The sequence below is a fragment of the Nannospalax galili genome, unplaced genomic scaffold (genome assembly GCF_000622305.1).
Source record: "Nannospalax galili isolate Female #2095 unplaced genomic scaffold, S.galili_v1.0 scaffold54, whole genome shotgun sequence".
NCBI classification, from domain to species: Eukaryota; Metazoa; Chordata; class Mammalia; order Rodentia; family Spalacidae; genus Nannospalax; species Nannospalax galili.
This window is the reverse complement of record NW_008341028.1, coordinates 2,893,151-2,916,555: the sequence shown is the minus strand read 5'-3', so window position 1 is coordinate 2,916,555 and position 23,405 is coordinate 2,893,151.

Below are 23,405 nucleotides of genomic sequence, written 5' to 3'. Positions count from 1 at the left end.
TGAATAAATATACCATAATTTCTTTTTCATTACTGGCAGAGATTTAGATTGCTTTCAGTCATTTACCAATCCAAATTGTTCTGCAATGAACCTATAAATTTAAATTGCAGCAATATATAAAAATATATATATAGCTAAGTTTCTGAGAGAGATGGTCAGATGATCAGGCTAACTGACAGCTTTTGATCGCAAAGAAGTCAAACCTATTTACCTCCTGCCAATGGTGTTTGAGAAAACTCATTTTTCAGTATTTACATGATTCTGTATATTATTTAATGTTTTGGTCTTTTTCAATTGAGCATATAAAAATCATTCTCAAATTTAAATTTATATTTTTTTATTACAAGTGAATTTCTTATCTTTATAAAGATTTTTTTCTGTGAATCATTTATGTATAGCTTTACTCATTTGGAATAGATAATGCATTTTCATGGTTCAGAAGTCAAAAATTCCAAATACGAATGGTTAACTTCAAAATTCCTCTCCATGCCGTCTTCCCGCTGCCTGGTACCCTCTCTCACAAGTAACCAGTTCCATTACTTTTGCACGTATGCTTCCAAAGAAATCTATGCGTAAACATGAAAATATCCACATGTGTTGGTGCTTGTGTACGTGTTTCCCCTCAACCGGTAGCTCATTGGACACGTTCTTCGCTCCTGAAGTCAAGTATTTCTAAAGTCTTTTGAAGTTTTCCCCAGTCCTACCTGACCAAGTGGAAGTATCAACAGGTACAATCATTCCTACCAACTAGATACTGCCAGGGAGGTTCCAGCAGGGAGTGCAGGAAGAATCCAGGAGAAACAGACTGTTTCTAAGACATGTTTTTCATAAGCCTCTGCCCTGAAGCTATTTCTTCCCACCAGAAACCGCAGAATGGGATAAACAGCCCCTCCCAAAGTGCTGAGAAAAGCAAACATCAGATGTATGGCAGCCATGTGAGCACATCCAGAGGCCTCAGCACAGACCTTGAGGAGCTAGACAGACACTGGATGAAGACCGGTCCAACTGAGGCCACATGTGAAAGAGTGCAGCTGACTACTGGTACAGCCAGGCTGGCAGCAAAGTGGAAGCCAAATTCTGACCCGTGAAAGTAGCTGCCAGTCCTCTCTTAGGTACAAGGTGAGCCAAGCATCAGAGGCCAGAGAAGCTGGGAGCACACTCTGGTAATGAGACAAGGACTTTCACTGAGAAAATGCAGAAGATCCTCAACAGAGGACAAGAGTCAGACACTGAGGGTGGGGCTGAGTTCTGCAACAGGCTCCTAACAGAGACATAGCCTTTGGGCACTGTGATTAACCAGGAGGGATTAGCGATTAAACAAGATCTTACCTGCACTCTGCATATTATAATTAGCTATGTGCATGTTTAAATTAATTAGGAGATAGATCTGTGTGTGTCTTGCTCCTAGGATCATTTGCCTCTGTTTAACTCCTTCATTTTTTCCAATATCCCTAATCGAAGAGTCTCATGAGCTGTTGGAGAATAGGACCTTCTAAATAGCCAAGCTGACTGTCCAGTTGTAGTCATTAATATTGTCTCAGTAGCAACAGGTTCACTTTGGCTCAATCATTTATCTTCATACATGGATCAACATTAGGCCCTTACCTGATTCCAGGCACAGAGGCTATGATTAGTGACAGTGATGTAAGCCTACCTCCTACTCTTCAGGAACCCAATCTAGAATGCATGAGAGAGACAAATAACTAAGGAGATGGTCTGAATCTAGTATAAAACATTTGGCAATAAACGTATTAACTGAGTACATTTAGAAGTACAGAGGAAGAAGCCACCAAACATGCCTGAAGCTGACAGTAAAAGTTCCCAGAGGAAATGACATTGAGCAAGGGCCTTCAAGGGAATGTCTAGGGATTCTCCAGGCAAAAAGGTGTAGGAAAGCATCTCTGACTCAGAGAGTGCTACACATAAAGATGTCTGCACAGTGACTCCAGGGAGACTCAGAGGTTCATTGTCACTGAGGCAGAGACGTTTGATGAAGAGAAGGTAAGAGAAAAGAGGTAGGTAATGCCCAAGCTGCTGAAGCATTTGGGAAACCCACAGTATTGGGCCCTGATGGATGCCAGTGAGAAGAATAGTGACCAAGTGTCTATCTAAACAACTAATCCTTTCAACCTAGAAGAATGATGGGGCCAGCAGTAATGCAGACACATGAAATGCACAATTTATCTAACACCTAATTTGACTAGGATTCTGCAAGCCATCAACATTTACACAGCAAGACCAGGAAAGACTTCCTCCTCAAATCCTTACCACACTCCAGTGCTTCTTAACCGAAGGAGTGAAAGACAAAGTTGTCAGAGTGGGAGGATATTCTGGCTTATAGGAGATATAGAACAGGAGGGAGGCTGCTAGCCATCCTTCTCCATCTAGGAAAGCCCCACAGCAGAGGTATTTGATTCAAATACCAACAAGGCCAAGTTAAGAAGCCTGCCCTAGAAAGTAAAACATTTTACCCACAATGGGCCTCACCTTACAGGCCTACTGGACAATGGTTATATCCTTTTTAAAATCCAATGTTTCTTCATTCTTCCCACCATCCACCTCTGGTCCTCTCCCTTTAACTTGCTGAACATGGATTTCATCACCTACAGCACTCTCAAGCTCTGGTCCTCCTGCTCTTTAGCTTCCATAATGATGCCTGGCACCTCTTCCTCCTGCTCCCACCTGCATTTGTGATTTTTATCCTCACAACAGTCCTGTGGCGTAAATGAGGCACCAGCCACAGTCTGTGTGTGCAGAACCCAGGTCTTCCTGGGTGACTGACCCTTGAATTAGTGTCCCACTCTGATCTGTACTCCCACACTACGGCAAGTTGTCCCAAACTTTTTAACTGGTGGCTAAATCTTCCTCAAAATCTCATTACGGTATAAGCCTTTCCTTATTTAATGTACATATGTAGTTGTGATGGTTAATTTCAACTGTCAGCTTGATTGGATTAATAAACAGCTATGGAATTAATGAGGCTCATTTCTGGGTGTGTCTATAAGGGCTTTTTGAGGGAGGATTACCTGAGACAGGAAGATTGTCCTGACTATGATTGTCACCATTACATGGGTTGGAGTCTGGGCCTGAATAAAAAGGAAAAAAAGAGAGAGAGGGAGAGAGAGAGAGAGAGAGAGAGAGAGAGAGAGAGAGAGAGCTGAGTGTGCAATTCCTCTTTCTCTGCTTCCCAGTCCACTGAGGTATGAGCAAGCAGCCTTGAGCAGACACCGTGATAGAGACACTTCCTGCCAGGCTGCCCCACCATGATAGACAGCATTCTTTCAAACCATTAGACTTTAAGTTGGTTTTGTCAGATATTTGGTTACAGCAATGAGACAAGTAACTAATATGGTGTTTAATGACGACTCACTCTGCAGCTGAGCCTTGAATCCAACTCTAGTTATACTGTCTGAGCAACCAGTGCTGGGGTTACAGACATTGGCCACCATATCTGGCTTAACTATTCCTTATTCATACTCAGGTGAAAATTATCCCTTCCTTCAATTCCCTTCTTTCTCCTAATGTTGCTGCAACTTTGTGTACTGACCACATCCGTGGATTAGATTCCTAACAAGTATCTCTCCATCCCCAGGGAGCTCTTGGTACCCAAGACTGATTGCCCTCATACTGCCAGTGGGTCCAAAGCCATATACCTGAACCAACTTAAACAGTCAGAATCCTTTTCCTGAGATTTTTATTTATCCTTTCCATAGATTGCTGTGACCATGATATATAAACTTGGGAGCCACTGGTTTTCATATATTTCTAACATGTGGAAGGAAAAGAAGGTAGAAAATCTAGATTGCAGAAATAGGATTGCGAAGCAGAAAATGAAAAATAAAAAGAAATAGGCATTAATATACAGAAGAATTCAGTTAGAACTAAACATAAATGCTGAGATAGTTCTTTAAATTCCTTGACAAAAATATTGCCGTTAAGTTTCTGTGACTTTAGGGTAAAGAACATTTTCTTGAATATGACAATGAAAGTGCAAAGAACAAAAAAAAATTAAATGAGTTTGGTCAAACTTAAAAACTTTTGTGCATTAAGGGATATCAGAAAGTTAAAAGATAATCCACAAAGTGAAATAAAGTATTTTTCAATCATGTATCTGACAAGGGATTTGCATCCATAATATATCAGTGTTCTAATAACTGGACAATTGAAAACAACCTGACTGAAAAATAAGTATCTGGACAGAAGGCATTTTTCCTGATATAACATACTATGAAAACCAACCAGTTACCAAAATTAAGGGGCACATGAGAGGGGGCTTTAGTGGTTAGTCCTGGTTGTCAGCTTGACAGGATCTAGAATTATCTATGACACTAGCTTGTGGGCATTACGGTAAGGGATTGTCTAGATTAGATAAGCCTATGGGAGCATTTATGATTCGGCAATTCAGTTCATTTTGGAGAAGACCCATTCTGAATATGGCTGGTGCCATTCCGTAGGCTGGGGTCCTGGACTGAATAAAATAGAGGGAAATAGAAAAAGAATGCTAAGCATTCAGGTAGAATAACTAGATTGCAGAAATAATATTATGCGGCACATAATCAAAAATAAAAAGAAATGAGTATTAATATACAAAAGAATAAAGCTAATCCTGACTGCAGATACAATGTGACCAGCTGTTTCAAGACCCTGCAGCCATGAGCCTTCCACCATGATGAAAGAGATCCTCAAACTGTGAGCCAAAATGAACCCTTCCTTTCTTATATTGCTTTTGCCAGTTGTTATGCCACAGCAACATGGTAAAGCAACTAAGACAAGGGACAATCTGTATTTGATCATCAAGATTAGAAAACATGCACGCTATTAACTATCAGGGACTAGTACAAACCACAAGGAAACACCACACCCATACCCAGGAGGTCTGTAACTAAAAAGCAAAAAGTAGCAAGCAGTGATGCGAGCAATGATCCCTTCTGCATTGTTGACGGGGTGGTGTAATGATTTGGCCATTGTGGAAAACAGTTTGGCATTTCTCAAATAGGGGCTGGAGAGATGGCTTAGTGGTTAAGAAAACTGACGACTTGGGTTCGATTCCTAGCACCCACATGGTGGTTAACAACTGTCTGTAACTCCAGCTCTGGGGGATCTGACGTCCTCTTCTGACCTCCATGAGCATTGCACAACACAGGTTTTTTAAAATGTTAAATGTGGAGTTGCCATATGATTGAGCAATTCAACTCCTACTTATGCATCCAAGAAAAAGGTCAACCTCAAAACTCATTCACAAGCGTTGAGCATGGCATTAGCTCTAATAACGCCCAAATAAAAGCATAAACCCTCCATGACTATCAAAGTGTCCATGAATATCAAAATGGCATATCCATGCAATGGAGTATTATATGACCATAAAAAGGAGAAGTGGTGCTAATGCAGGCCACAAAATAGATGAAGCTTGAAAGCATTATAAAATGAAAGAAGAAACATGAGAATTTAAAAATTCCATTTGTCTGAAATATACAGAAAAAGCAAATCCATAGAAACAGAAAGCAAGTAAGACCATTTCTTACTCCGTGCACAGAAAGCGAGGAGTAACTATTTTTAGCATACGGGATTTATTTTAGGGATGATAAAAATGCATTCAAACTAATACCAGTGATGGTTGTACACTTCTGTGACTCTAATAAATACTGTGAAATACTCTTTAAATGGGGGAGTTTTAGGGCATGTGGGTTGTACCTAATGGAAAATGAAAACAGAATCCTGGTAGTATTCCCAGGTTTGAGGCCATTCCAGAAGACAGATAAACTCAGTCCTCAGGATTTATGACATATACACTGTATGCCAAGAATTAAGTCTCCTTCTGAACCTAAATTGTCTCAAGTAAATCTCCAGTATTCATTATTTGCTACCAGTTGTATGTGTTTGGGCCAGTGAGATAGTTTAATGGATAAAGGTTCTTGCCATTAAGCCTGAAGACCTGAGTTCAATCTCTGGAACCCGTATGGTAGAAGGAAAGAATGGACTCTTGCAAGTTGTCTTTTGACTTCTGCTTGTGAGCATTGTCACACACACACACACACACACACACACACACACACACACACACACTAAGTAAATGGAAACATTTATTTTTGTAATATTTTATTTATTATTTTTATTTTATGTGTATGAGTGTTATTGTCTGCATGTATGTAAGTGCACCTGTATCATGCAATGTCTACAAAGGTCAGAAGAGGGCATCGGATTCCTCAAACCCAGGTCCTCTACAAGAGCAGCCAGTGCTCTTAACTGCTGAGCCAACTCTCCAGTCCCTGAAAACATTTCTAAGTATGTGCTAGAACTGGATCCCTTGCTGAGCAGGGATGTTTTTCACTTCAAGAGTCCACAGTAAATATGACCCCTTGTTCTGCACATACAGATGCAGCCTTTATCTCCAGGTTCTGTTCCCTGCTGACTAGAGAGAGTTGTGAAGTGTGTGAGGTAATAGATATGCAAGCTTTCTGTGTAAACTGAGAGAAATCCAGAACTGTGTGATACCATCAATCTCCTGTTCTCTTCACTTTAATAATTGATTTCCCCCTTTGGCATGTTATAGGAGGCAAAGAACAATTGCGTTTTATATATTCTTAGCAAGTAATAGGCAGTCTATGAAACCTATAGCCCCAAAACTGATATATAAGACCAGAGTCTACCTTAGAGGAGCTCATAAAATTTCACATCAGAAGACAATTTAGAACTTACTGGAGCGACCTCTGCGAGATCCCACTGGGGAACGATCACCAGAGAGAATCAGCAGTTATTTGCTTCCAGTACTGAGTGCCCTGATGAGACAACCAGGCCTGTCCCTCTGTTGCTGGCTGGCCTTTATACTTCTTTTGTTTCTTCAGGATAAGCACAATTTGTAAACTTTGTGACTAGTCACATCAAGGCTGTTCACAGAAACCCATCCCACCCTCCAGTAGGTGACTTCCTGGCCACTGCAGTCTGTTCATCCACACCACATTTCCACATGGGTAGTACCACCCCCTCAGCTCACACACATGTGAATTCCTTCACTGGCCTTGTCCATCCTTTCTTCCACACTCCCATCATGCCTTATAGAAGTCTCTACTGGAACATATGTCAAAAGTTTATTGCAAGTGTATGTGTCTGTGTTTGGGTATGTGCACATGAGTCAGACCCTCCCCCCGAGCTGGAGTTACAGATAGTTGTGAGCCACCTGACCACATGCTGGGAACAGAACCTAAGTCTTCCGGAAGACCAGTACGTGCTCTTAACCGCTGAACTATCTGTTTTGAGTAATTGGTATCTGGGCCATTTTAATTGTGATAAATCTTACACAACAAAACACCTTTTTTTCCAGTGAGTAATTATATTTATTTTAATAAATGCACACACCAGCACAATCCACACATAGCACAGTTCTTCACCTCAAAATCTCCCCCAAAGCCTTCTGTTTTCATCACTCCAGTCTCTGACATCTGTTCTCTGTCCCTACATTTGGCTGTTTCTGAATGTGGTATAAATGGAACCATGCAAGGCTTACACACTTCTGTACTTTCCACCCTGGCTTCTTTCACTCATCATAATGTATTTAGCCTTCAGTCATGACTGTTGTTATATTTAAATAGGTCCTTTGGTCAGTCTTGGGTTTTGAATAGATGAGCGTTTCAAGAGGATACTGAGATCAATTACTGTGGAATAAGGAGTTTATTTGAAGAATTATTAACATTGTGGACAGAAAGGTATAGAGGCAACAGCATAGTACATGGCAGGGGCTCTTCAGACAGAGACATCAGAGCCCATGTGGAAGAGGAGGGAGCATCTTCTCTTAGCTCTTTAGGATGGGGGAGATTTCACAGTAAAGTCTACAGTCAAGCTCTCTGATTCCCAGGTGGGAGGCAGGGAAGAGGCAGGATGTGTCACCCCGTTTGATGTTAACACACTTCCCAGATGAGAAATCCTCTCGCCTGGACTGTAAGTTAGCTAGGGCCTCACAGACAATATATCAACAAGGTGCCTTAGGTATCTGTGAAAAGGGAAGAGGAGGTTGCTGCAGATACTGCTGTCTTAGCAAAGTCTAAATTCTAACATCACATTCTTACATTCCCGAAGGAAGGAAGGAAGGGAGGGAGGGAGGGAGGGAGGGAGGGAGGAAGGAAGGAAGGAAGGAAGGAAGGAAGGAAGGAAGGAAGGATTTTACAGAAAAGGAAGGTAGAGGAGGAGACTCAAAGGACAGTGGGCAATGATTCATCAAACTTCTCCTGAGCTGAACCAGTATGAAAATAGGGATGGGGCCTCCTCTCCTATAGTGGGTAGTAGGATCTTGGTCTCTAGCACAAAGCCTGGTATCTGCATTTTGCATCAAGAGGAAGTTATTGAGTTAAAAGTAACCTGTGTGCTTGACAATATTCTAGATGAACTGGATCAACACAGAGATTAAAAAGAGGCTGCCTGTGGATATGAATCACAAGTTATTACAGTGTAAGTCAGGAAGTCCATGAAGACTTCTGAAGTCTTGGGAGAGGGTGTTGGACAGTAAATAGCAGTGTTAGTGATGGAAGAGGCAGCAGAGGAAGGAGTGTCCATATGACTTAAACTTTTGTCATTAGAGGAGGTGGTAGGAACAGTAGAGAGTAAAGATAGGTCTAAATAGGGGTGCTTATAGATCTCCTTAATCTTGAACCCATCCTCAATCAAAAGCTTAACACTAAGTAGTATTATTTTGTACTGATTGCTTTTCCACTTACCTGTTTAAAAACATTGAAGTTACTTCCAGTGTTTGGCTATTATGAATAAATCTGCTATCACCCTATACACATGGGTTTTCTATAAATACTATTTTCATTTTGAGGGATAAATGCTGAATATAGCATTGCAAGATACTGTACAGGCATCCCTTCCTATAGCAATCTATCACTCATGCTTTCTTAAGCGGAGTTATCTATTTAAATTTCTTCTCATATTTTTTAATTGGGTTGTTACTTTCTTATTATTGAGTTTTCAGAATTGTTTATATATTCTGGATATAAGACCTGTGTCCAATATGTTCTTTGAAAGTCAACTTTTGCATTGCTTACCAACAGAGATGCATTCTGAGAGCAGCATTGTTACACGAATATCGTGGAATGAGTGTACTTACACAGGCCTGGGTGGTACAGTCAATCACTGGGCGTGGCTTCTTGATGCAACTAAGAGGCAGTGTTTGGTGCCACACAGCATATATTTTATAGTTAATTCTTAGTAAGTGGAAGAAGTATACACTATAGACCAACTTCTAATGACCTATAGTTATACCCATAGATAAGTACATTTTCAGCCCTCATCAAAAAAGCTTCTTTTTGCAGTAGATAGCAATTAACACAGAGACCCACAACTGGTCAAAGTACAGAGAATGAGAGGCTGCGGCATACTCAACTCTAAATGGGATATTTATATACTAGCTTATATACGAGCCAGAGGTGGTGGATGACCACAGCAAAACAGTGTTTTCCAGACACAATAGGGTAGTTGCATATATGAACTCAAAGCAGTTTTGACAACATACAGAGGACCTACACAAGATCACACCAGAGAAAAATCATAGCATGGAGGAGGGAGGTGGACACAAGAGTCCCACCCCTAGTTGAGAAGTTATTGGTGATTGATTGCTGCTAGGAAAGAAAGAGCTTTCTTTAAGAATATGGCCCCTGAGAGTCCCAAGACCCATGATCCAGTAGATGGCCCTATATCCATTCACAGACTGGCACTTAATGGACTCAGTGGGTTCAAGAAAAAAGAACACATGCAACAGGGAGGGAGTAGTGGTAGGGGAAATACGGGAAGAACTGGAGGGGAGGGAATGGGGATGGATTCCATCGAAACACATTATGTGCGTGTATGAAATTCTCAAACAATAGAAAGCCAGCTTCCACTGTCTTTTGCCATTATCAAGTATTATACTTAAGCAATTCACATGCTAAACTCTCCTATGACTGACATTACAGCAGGTTCAGTCACAACAGCATCACCACAAACACATGAGCTATGTGTTCCTCTACAATGTTATATAACTACAGTGCCAGGATACCACAGGACAGTTTCAGCTCCATTTTAATTGTAAGAGACCTATGACATACATGAGGGCCGTTATGACCAAAACATCCTTATAACCATTGTTTCTTTTATAGATTATCATCCTGATTTCATAGCTAAGAAATCTCTATCTAACCCAAAGACTTTGTCCCAAATTTTGCTCAGGTCATTTTATAGTTTTAGGTTTTCATTTATGCTGCATTTTACTTCTTTGTACCTGGTGCTGACAGAGGGTTTTTCCCCATGGCCTGGAGAATGGAAGCTTGTATTCCTGGTCCCCAAACTTTGCCTACAAACCAAAGGAGGAAACTCCTCTCCAGACTTTCAACAAACAGATCAAACTTGAAAGAGATAGCACATAGCTAGGCCCCAGATAAACTGAAGAGACTTAAAAAGAATTCTAATACAGTAAACAGTTGGATTTCCTAATCATTTCATTGTTTATCTAGAGTAAATAACAGTGACTCTAGCTTTATCATTATAGCTTGTTTTTGTGATTCCCATAAAAACATCTTGGTGACTCTTCAGGTTCTGGTTTTTAAGCCTCCAGTTCAAGTTAGACTATGGTGGTGAGTTTATCTTTCAACAATTCTCAGTGCTGTCCCCTGATAAATTATTGGTAATTAAATTAGATGCCTGACATTCCTTATAAAAATGCAATGTGATTTATTCTTCTGGCCCCAAATTCTTAGCCCTGGCGATACATTAATTAGGAACACGGCTGGTTGGTTTTATGAACCAAGTGGCTTGTGTTTCAATAAATAACTCTCATGACTTCAGCTAAACAGCAAAGCAAATAGCAGAGCTAGGCTTCCATTCACTGATCATCAATCAACATCTGAAGTGTTTGGGGGTTTGCTTTTGCTTTGTATTGTCTTTTTACAGAGTGGAATTAAGTGCTTCCAACTAAATGAGGTAACATTAGAATCTCAGACACAGGTGGTATGTTTCGCATTGGAACTGATATTTACAGTTGAGGACTCTATCTAAACATGTGCTACATTTATTGGCCTGAACATTAGATGGGTTTTTAATTGGTACTGCTACTAGTAGAGCTAAAGTAAGTACAGATCATGACGTAGCCAGTGCTCAGGTTCATCAGGGAGAAAAAGACACTACTATGACCTCAAACTGTTCTGAATAGGAAGACATAAAGGAACCACCCCTTACTATATGAGGCTGTTTTCCTGGAGAAAACTGTAGGAGAGTAGACCAACTTTAATGGGTTTCTTTCAAGGCTGTCGTTGGACTAAATTACTAAGAAAAAGAAGGATTGATAAGTCTATAAATTTATAAGCTTGGGGTATCAAACCATTTATCATTTTACCTTGGAGGGGTACACACATAAGACCCAGAGTCCTCAGCAATCCCCACAGCCAAATACTTCTGTTTTTTATTCTTTTTAGTTTTCTGAAGGTTTTACTTTGTAGCCCAAACTGGTCGAAAACTCACTATCTTGCTGAGGCTGGCCTTGAACTCACAACAATCATTCTGCCTCATCCTCCAAAGTGCTAAGATTATAGATATAAAGTACCATGCCTAGTTCATGTACTCCTCCTTAAAATAGTATATTGAGATCCTCCAGATATATGAAGACTCATATATCTTTCGGTTTGTCCTCACCTTGAAGTTAGCAGATGATATTATTAACTCCTTAATCCAGGCAGTCAAAGGACTTTGGGAGAGCTGTCTTCAGATTGAATATCACTCAAATTCAACATGCAAGAAAAGAGACCATGGTCATTGGAGTTTTTGCCTTTTAAGCATTAGTTAGGAGAAACAGTGCATTTGAAATTGAAGGATGAGGTTGGTTGGTTGATTCTTTAGAGATCTGTTAAAGGACAGGAAAAGGGCTATATTTCTAGCCACCTCAATGTGATTATCTTGAAGAGGTAGAGTGGAGCCATAGGGAGAACCTTCAGAGTCTGATCTAAGAGACATATGGAATGTAGGAAGAATTCCCTGTATTCACTTATAAATTGCCACTGGATTCTAGTTTCCCCAGTGAGGAGGTCAATAAGGAGGAAGTTTTCATCCCAGTTTACAGATGGGAAAATTACAAAGCTGGGTTCTTCATGACATCAGTTGAAGACTCTTGCTGAATCTCAGTCTTATCCAACTGGTCAAAAGTCCCCACAAGGCCCTGAGGAAGACAAGAGCTGCTCTGTTCTGCCTTGTCACTTCTACCCTGGAAGTCCCTGAGTGAGGTGAGTGTTTTAGCTGGCATCGCATCACTGTAAAGTTACCTGAGGAAATCAAATCTTTCAAAAAAAAGTTATTTGGGCTCATGGTTTCTTATTTTTGTATCCCAAGGTTGGTTAGTTCTATTGATTTTGGCTCGCAGGGAAGCAGCATTCCATGGCAGAAGCTGGTGATGAGCAAAAGTGCTCAACTCCTCAGCAGAAGGGAGAGAAAGGAAGGAAAGGAGCGAGACTCCTACTATCACCTTCAAGTGCACACTCCCTAATGAGAAGACATCCCACTAAGTCCTACATCTTAAATTTTCCCAATAGCATTAGCCAGGGAACCAAGTCATTAACCCATGAGCCATTGGAGTACATTCTGAGTCAAGATATAGCAATGACTCCAAAGGGAAGATGAGGGGTCTGGCCTCAGACATCTGCCTGGGACAGATATTTATTAAAATAATTCAGTATTGGCTTCCAATCTCTGTTCTATAATATTTCCTTATGCAGTAGGTAGCAAATGTGAAATGTCCCTTTTTGTTTTAGGTTGATCATATTTCTTGAGAAGAATTTAGACAAATAGATATGACAGATTTAAGAATGGCTGTGACCTAAACTATTCGGTAAGGGTGCAATCATTGCCAGCTTGCGCTTATTGTCCTTATTTCTTCTAATTTTCTGAACAGTGTAAACCATGTACTCATGTAGTGTTTAAATTAGTCATTCCTATGACAAGAATCTGAAAGTGGAAAAAAAAGCATCTGAAAGCACTGCCAACCTCTGGTCATCCAAACCTCATGGACTGCCAGAGAGATCAGCTACTAACAGCCTTGGGCTGGAACTCAGCAGATCTGCCTCCACTGATGCTTCTCTGGTCCCATAAGGAATAGAGGCATAACATTTGCTAGAGTTGTCCCTCACTGTCCTAACATGCATGTACACACACATACACACACACACACACACACACACACACGCACGCACGTACACACGCACACACACAGCAGACTCAAATGGTAAACAACATGTTGGAGTCACTGAGGATGAGAGGTATGAAAGAACATAAAGACGATTTAGTGAGCCATCTCCCACCCTGCAAACTCTACAAGTTTCAGAACTGAGCGCCCATTATTTTAAATACTATTGTCCTGGACAGGGGCCAGAGCACCCAAGACTCTTTCTCTAGAGCACCATTAAATGCATGAGAATCAAAAGAAGGTAATTTCCCAGCTATAATCAGACTTCATTACTAGCCAGCTCTGTGGGGGTAATTAACCTCTTCCTCAGAATTGTTTCCTCTCCTTACATCACCCCACTTAACATCTTTGCTATGAATTACCCTCCAGGAAGTACACAGCCTGTAGCATCCCCTCCCCCATCTCAACAGACCTCTGTTTCAGAATTTCCTTACTTGTGATAACAGCTATGATTTATGTCTGTCTTTTTCAAATAGTACTCCAAGTACCAATTGTACAAGGGTGCTGTTCTGTTTCTAGACACACATGCTAATGGATGTAAACCAGTAAGTAGGTTTTGGAAATGATTAGAAGGGAAAGCTATGTAATTTGTTGCAGTGTGGATGAGGCAGAAGATAGAGAGGTCTGGTCCAGCCAACTGTTCAGAGGGCCTCTTTGGATACCACCACTTTAATGGGGTTCACATGTTCTAGGAGCTAGACCTCAACAAATGAGAAATTAAAAGTGGATTTGTTAGTGTTTCCACAGTATATGAAACTCAGGGAAAGTAACACAGACTAATGAAACTCCCACCCACACAAAAATGGTTATAAAATCAAATTTTCTGCTCACAATTTTTGTATGGTAAAAAGGACTATGAGAGTGAAGCCACCTGTTTCCGCCAGCTATCTGAATACTTTATCTTCTTAAGAAAATCTTCCTGGGAAGACACATGATAACATACATATCAGAAGCAGTATTAGAGCTCTGGGAAGCTTCTTAGTCTCTCCAGAGAGTGGCCTAGGCATCCATACTCCAGCAAGCTCTCCAAGTGAACCTCGTGTCTGCCAAGGCCTGGGATCCACTGGCTTAACAAGTACAAGAAGGTACACTGGCTTAGACAAGAAGGTACACTGGATTAGACAAGAAGGTACACTGGATTAGACAAGAAGGTGCACTGGCTTAGACAAGAAGGTACACTGGATTAGACAAGAAGGTACACTGGATTAGACAAGAAGGTACACTGGATTAGACAAGAAGGTGCACTGGCTTAGACAAGAAGGTACACTGGATTAGACAAGAAGGTGCACTGGCTTAGACAAGAAGGTGCACTGGCTTAGACAGGTACTCTGGCTTAGACAAGAAGACCTGCACAGAGCATCCATTTGTCTAAGAAGCACCAGCCTCTATCTGCTGCAAGACACAGAAACAAAAACAAGGTCCTTTTCCTAAAAATAGCTCACTTTATCAGGAGACTAAGTGTGGAGAGATGGTAAGTGCAATAGAGGTGTGACAAAGCTGGAAGAAAATCCAGATTGAGCCTGGGATAATAAAGAAAACAACAAGTAAAGGCTTCCCATGGGGATAAAAAGTATCATCTAAGATTTTAATAAAAGAGGTCTATACTGGATCTAAATTACTATAAGAAATACCCGAAGTAATAAACTTATAAAGAGAAAAGGTTTGTCCTGGCTCACAATTTCATACATTTCAGACAGTGTTTCATTATCCCCAGTGCTTTTAAACCTGTGGTAACACATCATATGGAAATTCTTGATGAAGTAAGAGTGCTCACCTGGGGGCCAAGGTGTGAAAGAGAGTGAGGAGAAGGCTGGAGTCCCACAATCTCCGTCAAGGATACACCTCCAATGAGGTTTCTACCACCTGACAATAGCACCAAGCTGGTGACTAAGACTTGAACACATGGACCTCCCAAGACACTTATGAACCAGTCTACAGTAGAAGAATGGGAACAGTCAGAGAGATAAGGAAGGAAGGGTATTTACAGCAAAGTAAGACTGGTGGCTACTTAAACATCCAAAGAGAACTAAGCGCTAACAGTGAAGTTGGCAAGTGCATTTTTGTTTTGTTTTCTAACCATGAATTCATTTTATCTATATAAGTTTGAAGGTGAAATATCTCCATAGGCTCATATGTTTGACATGATCTTCTGATGGTCCTCTGCAGTGAGGTTGTGGAACCTTTGGGGCAGGGGGTTGGCTGGCACAGGCAAGTCACTTTGAGGCTGTCTTTGGAGAATGTGCCTGCTTTTGGCTCCAGTCTATGTTCTCTGCTTCCTGGTTGGCCACAGAGAAGGAGCAGTGGTCATGTGCTCAGCCTACTTTGGGTGGAACTGCTCCTGCCACTAGACCTCTCTGTGGTGATGGACTCTGTCTTCCAAATCTGTGAACCAAAATAAATCTTTCTTGGAATCTCAATTTCATTGGGTTTTCAGTGAAGACAGTGTCTCTCAAGTAACTTTAAAAAAAATAATTTTAATTGAAATTTTAAGACTTTCATACAATATATTTTTATCACCTTTCGACCCCCTCCCTATCTGCACCAGCCCCCGTTTAACTCCCACCTGATTTCGTGTGCTCTGTCATATATGTTAAGGACTATCGAGTCAAGTTTGTGTCCCCAAATGCTCTTTTCTGTATGTCCATTCACGGGGGCATGTTAACCTATCTAATGTCACATCCTTAGAGAAAACCAACTCTCCCCCTCCCAGCAGTTATCAGTTACCAATAGTCCCTCAGCTGAGAGTGGCTTCTCACCCACTTCCCGCTTCTATGCTGGGATTTTGTCTGTCTTGAATTTGCATGGGTCTTGTGAAATTTAGCTGAGAAAGTTAGATCTCATGCAATTTAAAGAGTCTGTCCAAGACCCTGGTCAATCTGGGGAGAGAGGGATGGAGGAGAATGGAGAGAAACAGAGAAAGAGAAAACCAGAGAGACAGAGACAGATGGATACACAGAGACAGAGAGACAAGACAGAGAGAGGAAGAGGAGGATGAGGAGAAGATGGAAAAGGAAGGGGAGGGAGAGAGAGACCTGGTGCATCTCCTACTCACTTTTTCCCAATGGTAGACTTACAAACTCCAGTACAGTAGCACAACCACACTCCTGACCTTGATATCGTCTCTAGATCTTATTCAGAACCCCCGGGTTTCTATGTGCACGTCTTTTGTGTTTGTGTGTTTAGATTTATACAGATTTATTTCATGTGTTGGTGTGCCCACCATCACATCCAGATACAGACTAGTTCTACCACAGTGATCCTTCGTGTTGCAGCCTTATGCTCATACATCTCCTCCCCTACAACCATCCAGTTGCTTACCCTTGGCAGAGTTCTACAATGCAATTACATAGCATGCTGTTTTGGGGGATTTTTCTACCAAGCACAATTCTCTGGATATAGATATATATATTAATGTACATTAATAATGTGAGGTGTGTGTGTGTGTGTGTGTGTGTGTGTGTGTGTGTGTATTTACTGCAGGGATCAAACACAGGATTCCAACATTCTAGCTACATGTTCTAATACTGAATAAGCATCCAACCTCAGTTTGTTCTTGCTTTGTTTGTTTTTGTTCTTTTGAGACAGGGTCTCCCGGCTGGCCTAGAACTTGCTATGCAGAACAGGCTGGCCTTGATCTCACAGAGATCTGCCTGCCTCTGCCTCCCAAGTGCTGAGATTAAAGGCACATGCCACCATGCCAGGTACAGTTTGTTCTTTTTTACTTTTGAGTAATACTCCATGTAGGGACATACCAGAATATAAGAGTATACTTCTTAAAGGACATACAGCTGTTCCCAGTCAGGACCTTTTAACCAATAGTGCTACTGTGAACATTCGCATACAGGTTTTGTAGGAACATACGTTTTCATTTCTCTGGGATAAATGCCAAGAATGTAATTACTGGGTCATATGGCAATTGCATGGTTAGTTTTATAAGAAACTGCCAAACTGTTTTCCAGAGTGACTGTGCCATTTTACTCAAACAACTTTAAGAAGAAAAGCATGATTTATATTTTCTGGGCTCTTCCTTAATTTAGGACATCTCTTTATTGCCTTCATATTTTGATAAATTGGCTAGGAAAGTACGCTTTTTTCAGGATGGGTTTTCCTTGAAATTCTGTATAATTTCTGTGACTATCTTCTTACAGCTTATGTTTTAGAGAAATGTTTCAGATCTAAATTTTGTTCCTTTGCAGGCAACCAGTATGTCCTGTTTTTAATGATATATGTCTATGTTGTCATATATATTTCATAATATATACAACATATATGTTATTTATTCTATGTATATGAGTATTCTGCATGCATGCAAGTGTACCATGTGCATGCAAATGTCCAGGAAGATCCAGAAGAGGATGTCAGATTCCCTGAAACTAGAGTTATGTAATTACTCTAGCCACTGCTTAGCTTCAGACCATTTTCACCACCCAAAAAAGCACTGTACCAATTTGGCAGTGATGTTCATTCTTCTCCCCACCTCTGCAAGCTACTAACTCTGATTTTGTTCCTATGAATTCACCTTTTCTGGTTATCTCATGTAATTTACATATTCAGTATGTAGTCGTTCATACTTTCAATTAATGTGCTGTTTTGCAGTATTTTTATAATAGACTTGATTTATAGTGAGGTGTTATGATCACAAAAAAATTGAATAGAGTATGCTAAGAACTTCTCATATAGAGAACTCACCCTTATCTTTGAGGGAAAATCTCCACAGAGCCAGTGGATGCTTGAAACTATTCAGAGAAGTAAACTTTCTATAAACTATGCTTTTCTCTACACATATATGCCTATGATAAACTCCCACCTTCTCACTTAAAAGCAGCACTTTACAGCTGATCTTTGGCATATCTAAATTGCCAGTGTCATTACTCACATGTTTTGCAGCTATTATCAAGTTAAATGAAGGTTATCTGAAAATAAGCACTATAATAACATGATGGTTGATCTGATCATGAGTGGTAGTGTAACAGGAGGGTAGTGTATACAGCATGTATATGTTGCACAGAGGAATGGTCCCCCTCCCAGGCAGGACAGAGCAGAGGAACTGCTGTTCTTCCTGCCCCCACATACCTAAAGACATTTATAGCACATTCGTAGCTATGTTATCAACATCCAGAGCCAGAGTTATATATTTGTTGCAACTGATAAACCTATATTGATATATCATTATCACTGAAATCCAAAGTTTCTGTAAGGGTTCTTTGGGGGCTGTATTTTGTATGGATTTGAACATATTTGTGATGATATGTATGTATCCTTATATTCAGCAGATAAGGTTCACTGTCCCAAAAACCCTCTGAACTGTGCCCAACGTGGTCATTTTTGAATGCTAAGGCTTTGGTTAAGCATAACCCTGAGCCTCATTGATTAATCTGGTCCTTATGTTTGGCAAGAGATAGCAGGACTGAGTTGCCTCCTTGGTATTTCTTGGCAATTAAGAAAAGCACCTTTTCCACCTTGCAGTTATGGGGCACACAGAGGGGACAGGAGCTCATCCTAATCCCAAAGCCCAAGTTTCCCCTGACCAAATTCTTCAGACCTGGTGGACTCTCAACTCTGACTCTCACCTAACTCAAAATTTTGAAAATTTTATTTTCAAAAAAAAATTGAAATGCCTTTAAAATTTGGGGGTGGGGCGTCTTTTTGAGACAGGGTCTCCCTGTAGCCCCAGCTGGCCTGGAACTCACTAAGTAGACCAAGCTGACCTTGAACTCACAGAGATCTGAGTACTGGGATTAAAGATCTGAGTATTGGGATTAAAGGCATGCACTACCACACCCAACTTAAAATTATTTTTATTTTGTGAATGTGCATGTATGTAAGTGCACCCATGTCATGCAACAACCACAGAGGTCAGAAGAGGGTGTCAGATTCCCTGGAACTGGAGTTATGGATGGTTGTTACCTGCCATGTGGGTGCTGGGAATTGAACCTGGGTCCTCTGCAAGAGCAACCAGTTCTCTTAACTGCTGAGCCATCTCTCCAACCCAGAATGCCTTTTTTTAAATACCAGTTTAAGTAAATATTTTTTTGTAATTTTATGCAACAGTTTTTAATGAAATGTAGACCCCCCTCCCCATCCATGCCCCCCATCCCCACCCCCACCAGACTTCATGTATTTCTTCATACATGTTAAATCCAATCCAGTCAAGCATTTGTACTAACGGAATCTAGTCAGCCCATCTGAAGATCTTATGTAAGGCATACTCTCCCTCAATCAGTAGCAATCAGTCTTCAGTAGTTCTCAGTCTAGCGCTGGCCCACCATCCATTTCTCTCCTCCTCTCTGGGCCCTTGTTTAATTGATTTGGCATAGGTCCTGTGCTTAATGCCACCATTGCCACAAGGTCACATGTGCAAGCTTCCAGTGACCTGAAAGCCTCTGCTTCCCTGTATTCATGAACCAGCCCTGGCTCTTACAATCTTTCCGCCCCCTCTTCCACAATGGTCCCTGATCCATGGGTGGGTGAGGTTCAATATAGGAGTCTTATCCAGGGACACATACTCTGCAGTCTCTTATCCCCCCTCCCCATTGACTCCTTGATGACCAACCATGGGAAGGAGATGTGACTACAGCTTGCCGGTAGAGTGGTCAGAGGACACTTCCAGTTAACACTCTACCCCTTACTCCTTATAAAATATATAAATATTTTATGAGGATAACTTTGAAATAGACTTCTTCTGAAAAGCTAGAGAGCAAATAGATGTTTTTGAAGTAAGAATTCTGTGTTTGAGGTGGTTTACCCAACTGGAAAGTGGAAAGGCAGTAGCTGAAGCAGAGCCACAGGAGCTGGTGGCCTGAGTTATGTTTTGCTCTGTCATTTGGAGAACTACCACAGGCAAACTCTCTAACTGTTGTTTACATTAGCAGAGGGAAATAATTATACTTCACAGTGTCATTTTGAGAGTTAAATGAATTGATACTCATTTGCTGACCCTTAGGCACAGCACTTAGAACTGCTAATATATTAGCTGAGGATATGGCACAGTGGACCAGCCTTGACCTAGCATGCATAAGGGCCTAGATTCAATCCCAAGACCCAAGAAGGGCAAAAAACACTACCTAGATCATAGGAAGAGGGAGTAGAAATCTAAATTTAGGCACACATTTTCAATCAAATTATAAGACAAATAATTATTCAGGCTCTGTATTTTCTGGCAATTCAGAGAGCCTATATGCTTTAGATCTCTTTGACTTTCAATATTCAACATATTAAAGGACTAGCAACTCAGCCTCTTATTTCTCTCTTCTAAATATAAATTTTAATCCTGATCTTCCTCTACCCTCAGAAAATATCCTTGTCTGATATTATTTGAGTTTTCTGTCAATTCCACCACGCTCCACACAGCTAAATTTTAAAATGTGCTGTTAGCTAGGGCTCACCTCTCCCTGAACCTTCCATAACCCCTTTGAAGAGTAGGTAAGGAGCAGTTAAATCAGCCTCAGGGGAAGCAAATCTTTTAAGTTCCAGGTGGTTCTACCAAGAGTCAGTATGGGAACTATTCTTCTAAAGGACCAATTCTTAAAGATCTTTCCAATTCTACCAGTGTAAGAATTAAAGTAACTTTAGTTCATTCTTCTCATCCTTTTAATCAAAGTGCTTGGCATCTGTCATTGAAGAAAGAAGCATACTGAAGATACTTAATTCACCCCCAAATTGTAGTATAGGCACATTTAGGCAGGAAATCAGGGACATATTCCTTTAAAGGAAAATCATTTATCAAGAGAAAAATTGACAATATGTGAAAACCTAAGCCCTTCTAAAAATATCTAGTTCTGGAGAAATCCTAGCAGACTGTACAGATTTAGACACCCCACAGTTTACAGACTATGCAGTGCAAAGGTCACAGGAACCTTTGGATTTTGCTCATGAGGAAGGGGCCGCCCACCCACAACACTGAATAAAACTTTTCATTGACACCTAGAAAAGTGACTGGGAAGGGATGCTTCTTCCTGTTTGGGATTTTCAAGGGTAAAAAGAGTAAAGGTTTTAAAGTAGTGTGTATAAAAGACAAGTAATGCAGAAACGCCGTGTTCTGGACCATCATCCTACCCATCATTAGCCTGCTGGACTGACTACTTTGCCCTTATTTTATAAGCAGACAAGACTGAGCTTGCATGTATCTTACTTGCTCCTTATTCAGAAGTATCTCATTCAGATGCAAGTTTTAAATCACACTTTTCATTGTTTGAATATTCCTGCAAGCTATAGCTCTTTGTAGTATTAAACTTGGTGCATTTTATTCTTTTTTCTTCACATTTTTATTGAATTTTTGCAAATTTCATATATTTTGATCATATTTAGACCCCTTCCCTTACTGTACCCCTCTTACAACCTCCACACCCTCCCCCGTTGGGTTTCATGTACTCTGTCATATTTATTAAGGCCTACTGTGTCAAGTTTGAGTCCCCAAAGTTCCTTCAGTATGTATCCATCCACTGGAGCCTGGTTAATCCATCTAATGTCATACCCTTTAAAAATAGACCCAACTCTCCCTCTATCAGTAGCTATCTGTTACCAACAGCTCTTCAGCTAAGATTGGCCTTTTCCCACGGAGAGGAATGCAACTAGGGCAACTGGTTGCTTAGGAGGTATGACTAGACTCTCAGAAGAGGGTCCCACAGCTCTCCTTGACCCTCCCTTCCTTGCTGGGGCATGAACAGTTAACAAGATCAGCTATGACAATCTCAGGAAAGCAGGTGCAACCAAACTTGGGAAGATGGTGGCTACCAGAGGACAGTCCTATACAGCAGAGGGACAGGATGCTTCCAAGCATGCTAGTCAAGAGCACTACTGCAGTGACTAGGCCTAGTCTGAAGCAAGAAGATGGCAACAGAGTATATGGGTTCTGACTAGCCAAGCAAGGTAGGTGTTAGCCTTGGAGCAGCACAAATGGGGCTAGTCCCACAGCAGGATAATGGCGACTGAGTGCAAGGATTCTGACAACTTTACTAGGCTAGTTGGGAGTTCTCTGGCAACACAACAGGGCCTAGTTCCAAAGCAGGAAAATGGCAAATGTGTGAGTTCTGACTAGCTAAGCAAGATAGAAGTGAGCCCTGGAACAGAACAAATAGGCCTAGTCCCATATTATTATTTAAATAAGAATTTTACCTATTTAAATGATAGTGTGAAGATTATGCTTAAAGTAATCATAATTTTGAAATTTTGGAGATTACTGAGACTACTGTTTTATTGCTCTTGAATCTTAAAGCATAGTGTGCCAAAAATTTGAAAACACTGAGAAATTTGCTTATTTTCATTATATGTTATAATTTTTAAAATGTATTATTTTTGCTGAATAAGCACATTTTGTTTTTTAAAAAAATAATTCAGGGCTCTCCCGCCCTCAGGCCTCTCTGGGGGTAAGTCTACCGTGCAGCCCTCCACAAGCCCTCTGCGCCTTGACTCCGCCAGCCGCGCTCACCCTTCCATCTCCCCCGCTGTTCTCTACTCCTAGCTTGGGCCCTGTGCCATTCCTAGCCTTGGGGCCCCAGACACCTGGGGAGCCACTGCTGATTCCTGACCCTGTTCACCCCCACCGGCTTGGTGCCTTCCTTGGACCCCAGGAGCACTCTCCGGACCGCCAGCCCAGCCCCCACCTCTCTCTGGGACCTGCACCACCCGCTAACTCTCCTGGCCTTCTACCCTATCCTCAGGCCTCTCGGGGTGGGTCCATCACGGAGCCGCGCATTGACTCCCCTGGCCTCATTCGCCCTTCCATCTCCACCGCTGTTCTCTGCTCCTGGTTTGGGACCTGAGCCATTCCTGGTCTTGGGTCCCCAGACACCTGGGGAACTGGTGCTGCTTCCTGATCGTTTTCGACCAGGCCAGCTTGGTGCCTTCCTTGGGCCCCAGGAGCACTACCTCTAGACCCGGCCCCGCCCCCACCTCTCTCTGCTTCCTGATCCTGCAACACCCTCTAGCCTCTTTCTGGGGTTGACAGCCTCTTTCTGGGGCTCCGAGACTTACCTTGCCTCTCCCTGATCCTTTGCATCCAGTACAACCCAACTACTCAATCCACTCCCTGGGAAATCTTGGGGCTTATTCCCACCCCATCAGCCTTTGCATCCCTGTGTGGCACGGCCACAGCCAGGGTCTCAGGTCAATCCAACACCCAAGTTCCTGAGGCCAAAATCATTCTTAGAAGATTCCAGACCCAAGGAGAAAGTCTGAAAACTTCTGACCCACATTGGAAGTGGGCCACCGCGGA